This window comes from Myotis brandtii, unplaced genomic scaffold (genome assembly GCF_000412655.1).
Source record: "Myotis brandtii unplaced genomic scaffold, ASM41265v1 scaffold19, whole genome shotgun sequence".
Classification (NCBI taxonomy): domain Eukaryota; kingdom Metazoa; phylum Chordata; class Mammalia; order Chiroptera; family Vespertilionidae; genus Myotis; species Myotis brandtii.
Genome location: NW_005357075.1, coordinates 1,835,705 through 1,841,538, shown reverse-complemented (window position 1 = coordinate 1,841,538; position 5,834 = coordinate 1,835,705). Strand labels below are relative to the sequence as shown.

Genomic DNA, 5,834 nt, shown 5'->3' with positions numbered 1-5,834 from the left:
TTAACTTGGTTTCCCCTTCCTCACTGACCCTAGTCTTGGCCTCCTTTGCATGGACAGCCCCAGCCTCCCTTCTCTCACTCTCTGGGTGACCTCATGGTTGCACAGTTCCAAACACCATCGATATGCTAATGACTCTCAATCTACACCTCAATCTGACCTCCCCTCAGCACTCAGCTTAAGCCAACTGCCTACTTGGCATTTCCGGGTGGAAGGCTAACTAACATCTCAACTCCAATGTGGCGAAAAAAGAACTGGATTTCTGCTCACCCCAACCTGTTCCTTCTCTCCTCTTCTCCATCTAGGACATATACTGCAGTGTCATTGTTGCTCAAGCCTCAATGATCAGAGTTATCCTTAGCTCCAGCCCACCTCCTCTCAACTCTGCCCCACAACAGGCCCAGATCCTAGCATCCTCTCCATCCCGGCTGCTGTCCTGGGATGTGGCCCCTGCAACGGCCTCTAACTGCTCTCCCACTTCCCATCTTGCCATGCCCCTCGGCCCCACGATCCACTCTCCATGGTGCAAGTGTAATCTTTTCAAATTCGTAAATCGCACTGTGCTACTCGAGTGTCTACACCCTCCCAGGGGCTCTCATCACTCTTAGAGTGAAATCCAAACTCCACCACTCGCCTGCAGCATCTGGCTCAGGATCCACGGGCCGGCCCCTGCCCTCCTCCGTGCCCACCTCCCAAACCATGGCCTGCGTCTCATTCCCTGGGCCCCAGCCACGCCGTCTGCCTGAAGTCCCACCTCCACCCCAGGCTGCTCCCTCTGCAGTCCCCGGACCTCCCCATGGCTGGGAGGCATATTTTGACATTCCCAATCAGGAGCACCCACCACCTGTCTCATCACCTGATCTTATTTCTCTGTTTAGCTTTCATCACTATGTGCATGTGTGTTGTTTTCTGCTTTTCTCTGTCTCGGGCGAATCAAGCCTAAGCTCATGAGAACAAGACTCCTCTGTCTTGTTCACGGACGTATCCTCAGCACCTAGGTCAGCACGTGGCACTCAAGGGACACTGAGTGAAAACCTGGGGACATAGTGTCTCTCCCTCTCTCTCTCTCTCTCTCTCTCTCTCACACACACACACACACAATACACATACCACACCCCATATCACACAAATACACACATCACCCCACATACACAATGCACATACACAAAACCACAGATACCCCTCACACACACGCACACACACACACACACACACACACACACCAATTCACACACACACCAGCACCCCAACACACACACACAAAACCACAAACACACCCCACCCCCCATACACCACATGCACACACCATCCCATAGACCAGTGGTTCTCAACCTTCCTAATGCCGCGACCCTTTAATACAGTTCCTCATGTTGTGGTGACCCCCAATTTCATTATTACAAATTGAACATAATTAAAGCATAGTGATTAATCACAAAAACAATATGTAATTATATGTGTTTTCCGATGGTCTTAGGCGACCCCTGTGAAAGGGTCGTTCGTCCCCCAAAGGGGTCGCGACCCACAGGTTGAGAACCGCTGCCATAGACACATACAAAACCACACACACACACACACACACCCCACCCCACACCACCACACACACTACCAAAGCATGTACCAAGCACACTATACTCCCCACCTACACACTACACACTACACACACATACACACAATGACTCTCTCAGACACAGTCCGTGCTGCCCACCCCTGGGGTTGTGGCAGGGAGGGGCATTCCCAGGGCTCTGAAATAAGCCGTCCTCCTATCCGACAAAACAAGGTGAATGCAGCTCTAGGCTAAGCCAGGGGAACACTCGGGGGAAGGACCTGCAGAGCCACGCCAGGCGCTCCACGGAGCAGGAAGGCCCAGCTCCGAGCACCCACGCCCGCGGCACAGCCTGTCCTGTATCCCGCAGGGGAGCCAGCAAGCAGGTGTCCTGGAAGGTGCTGATGAAGGTACCGAAAAATACCTCCCCCCTAAAACCTCATGCCAACAATGACACCTGAGGATCGACCGTTAAAAAGCCGTGTTTGGGGTTAAACTTTGTTCTCTCCCTTTTTTTTTTCATAGCAATTTCTTCCTTATACACAAAGGCAACCAGACATGGACTCACCAACACCTGCCCACACCTCAGTGGGAGCAAATTCCTCTAGGCACTGACAGGAGCTGAGGTCCCGCCATTGATGGGAGGGGGAGCAGGGCATGAAGGGGGGACTGCAGACTTCCCCAGCTCCCAGAGCCTTGGCACCCCATGATGGGGAAGCTGGCCTCCTCCCACTCCTTCCTGACTGCTGACCAGCAGGGCGAGAGTCCCGGTCCCCTGGCCCATCCACCGGACACCTCGCTTCTCCTTGTCCCCAGAGTCCTCTCCCCACCCCACACCCTCCCCTTGGCCATCAGACGACTTCCCTGGAAGGGGAGGTGTAAGAAGTGACGGAGCTGCAGCTAAAGCCCAATTTTCGGTGATGCTCAGAGCCTCTGACAGCTGTAAGGAGAAGAATGTGATTTTGAAATTTAAATAACACGCTTCTGCATTCGGCTCAGGGAGACAACCTGCGGATAAGCAGTTTATCTCGGAGCCGAGGTGCCAGGGGCAGGGGGAGGCTGCCATTCCTTCACTTCCTCCCTGCCCTCCATCCCCAGCCCCACCTCCTCAGGGGCTGCCTCAGCAGGGTCTCCCAGACTCACCAGCCAACCTACTGAACCTACCGAACCAGGGAGCCTTCACTCACCATCCGCTCAGCCACCCAAGGCAGGAGAGCGGGGGCTCAGAGGCCCAGACACCCCTCGGGGAGCCAGGGAAGGGAGGGCACCTAGGCATCCAGCAGAGCTGAGCTGGACCCAGTCCTTCCCCACCCGCCCCTGTGAGGGCCACTGAGAGGAACTTAATGGGTACTGACGCCCTCGCCCACCCAGGGCAGCTCTAGTCAAGCAGTTGCCGAGCTCTGTCCTCTGGGTAAGTCCTGGGCAGGAGCCCCAGAGAGGCCACCAGGGTCTCTCTTCAGTGTCCTGAGCCCACGAGGTTCAGAGATGTGGTTCCTTCCACACCCTGAGCTTGCCCAGGCCTCCCAGCCATGGTCCCGCAGGGACGTCATGCCCAGATCCCACTCTTCCTCTCCCAGGACTTTCCCGGCTTTCCCGGCCACCGGCCATTGCATCGCCCCCTGGACTCCTGGGGCAGTCTTTTGTCTACGCCACCACCAACAATAAACCACCTAGTGGGTGTCTAAGTGGGTGCTTGCCAGCCCCGTTGGACAGTGAGGACAGGGCCTGGCTCATTTTAAAGCTGTGTCCTCTGTGGACCCCCCTGAGCACTCACCATTTGCTGCACAAAACACGGACCTCCAGACACAGCCCGGCCCCGCCTCTCTCGGGGGAGCACCTGGCCAGGGACCGCCCTCTAAACCTCAGCTGCTCCTGTGATGATCAGGACACCTCAGACTTGCTTGGCCTCCTCGTCACCTCTCCTGTGCAGCTGTGACCCCTCACACTAAACCACTGGCCCCCAGCAGCCCCCGACGCCACCATGGCTGCCGTCTCCGTGGCCCTGTGCCCCAGCGCCCTGTGAGAAGCTGGGCACGTGCCGTCGCCGACCCTTGCAGGGCAGGCCGAACTGCTCCATTTTACAGGTGAGCAAGTGAAATGCAGAGGGGTCGTGGCCCACCCTGGGGCCACCCAGCTGGGAGGGCCAGGCCAGGATTCACAGCTAGGACAGCGGGCCTCAGGGTCCACGCCCACCACTATTCCAGGATGCCCCAGGGAGCTGCCGTCGGGCACAGCACTGACACAGAGACCGACACCGCAGTCCCACATGTCCCCACAGCGAGAGCGAGCACCGTGATGCAGGGGAAGGCGCTGAGGCACCACGGGCAGGTGGTGCTCGCCTCTCAGGGGCCGTCTATGGGGCTTTGTGACAGGGTAGGGCTCCCTCCTGTCCTGAGCAAGGAAAAGGGGGCCACCAGAGCCTCCAACAAGAACATCTCTGGGCCCCTCCTGGCTCCACCCAAGCAAGTTGCCCGCTACGGAGGCTCACAGGCCAACTGAGGCAGACACCGCCCATCTCTTCCTCCTCCAGCCCAGAAGAGGGCCTGAGCCCGGCCTCTCGCCAGCCTCATGTGTCCCCACCCAGTCACAGTGGACCAACAGAGGCCACAGCAGCTCAGCGGGAGCCCAGGGGTCCCCTGTCTCCCGAAAATCACCCAAGGGCCTCCCACTGCAGCCCCATCCGGCGCTCTCACAGGTGGGAGGCAGCCGCATATCACCAAGCATTTGTTCCCCAAATGCTGCGTTCCAGGCCGGCCCTGCCCTGCCTGCCTTCCGCCTGGGAGATCCCTCAGCAGGGGGCCTTCACGGGGGCAGTTCAGTGCAGTGTGCCAGGCACCGGCCAGCACCCCCGAGTACTCACTCAGTCTCACAAAACCCTGGAGGGCAGGCTGTCCTACCTACAAGAGGACACGGGGCCTCCAGATGAGACACCTGTACAGGTACATGCCGGGCAGGGCAGAGCCAGGATTTGAACCTCCATCTCTGTCTGTACCTTCTCTTAGGGCCTCAGTTTCCTTTCTGTCAGGGGCAGGGGTCAGCCTAGGTGATCTCTGAGCTCCCTCCCAGCTACAGAAATGGAAGGACATGTTTGCATAAACATGCTCCGTGCCCAAGCATCCAGAAATGCTCGCATGCCACGCTGGAGGCCCCGCCCCTCACCAAGGATGCGGAGGCAGCGCCTGCTGACCGCCCAGCCAGCCACTGCCTGTCACTTCTCCTGTCCCTTAGGCATGGCCGTGGCTGGGAGGAAAACCACTGCCTGGCCTGCCCGGGCCCTTCGTCCTCACCTGGAAGGACTCCCTCCAGGTGGACAGGGCATCTCTGCTCCCCTCCCTCTCCACATGGCCCCTCCCCCTCCGTGACTTCTCTTTGCCTGGACAACCTCTTCTTTCCCGAAGAAGCCTTTCTCTCCTTTCCACCTTATTCCAGCCTCTCCTGCCTCCCAGGTGAAACCAGCTGGGATCCGGTATCCCCAAGGTCACAGATGCTCCGGGGCAGAGGGACTCCCAACTTCAGCTCCTCCGCCCCTGCGTCCCCTCCAGAAGGCACCCAGCCTTGAACATCCCAGGCAGAGAGAGGATGACTCGCCGTCCCTCTCCCTGCATCCATTCTCATAGAATCCTCCTTATCTACCCTGTGAGCAGGTGACACACTCCCATTGGACAAACAGAGGCCATAGAGCTCTGAACGGCCACAGCGAGGCCACGGTCACACAGCCCTAAGCAGAGGAGGCGGGATTCAGACCCAGCACTGTGTGTCTCAAGGCCCACACACTCTTCCCACGCACCAGGTGCACTAAACACTCCAGCTCATGTTTCCAAGGGCAGTTTGAGTTGCTAGAAAGAGGACAGACCTCGGTCCTCCTCCATGGAACCTCCTTGCCCATCTACAAGGCTGGGGCAGGACACTGGATGCCCCCAACATCACTGTCACCTGGTTCAGGGTGGAGCCAGACTGCTCTTCCCCTGGCCTTGGACTTGGGACTCACTGGACACCAGGAATCCCGGATCCAGTCACTGAGCCCAAGGCCTGTGTCTGTCCTGGGCAGGGAGGAGGGGAGGGCTAGCCCTGCCCCCAGGGCCTCCGGCATCAGAGAGGGTTGGGTAATCCTGGCAGCTTTCTTTGCCAACAGAATCCCAGTAGGACTTTCCAAGAACCCCATCAGAGAGAGAAGGTGAGAGATAAGGAGAACACACATCCCAGGATGCCCTGCACCAGGGCCCTGAATTCTCAGACAATGAAGAGGATACAGCAGCATCCTTCTTACAGTCCCTGAGGCCCCAGGGGGGGGGGG

At 58.3% G+C, this 5,834-nt stretch overlaps 1 protein-coding gene and 1 long non-coding RNA gene across 4 annotated transcripts in view; both read right to left on the bottom strand.

The window, feature by feature from the left end:
- GFRA2 (GDNF family receptor alpha 2) overlaps positions 1 to 5,834 on the bottom strand; it is an 88,737-nt gene that overhangs the window by 67,306 nt on the left and 15,597 nt on the right. The window lies entirely within an intron of this gene.
- LOC106725811 overlaps positions 1 to 5,834 on the bottom strand; it is a 12,600-nt gene that overhangs the window by 4,657 nt on the left and 2,109 nt on the right. The window contains exon 2 of the long non-coding RNA XR_001361794.1: positions 1,965 to 1,971. This is a non-coding gene — a long non-coding RNA (uncharacterized LOC106725811). The remainder of the gene's footprint in view (positions 1 to 1,964; positions 1,972 to 5,834) is intronic.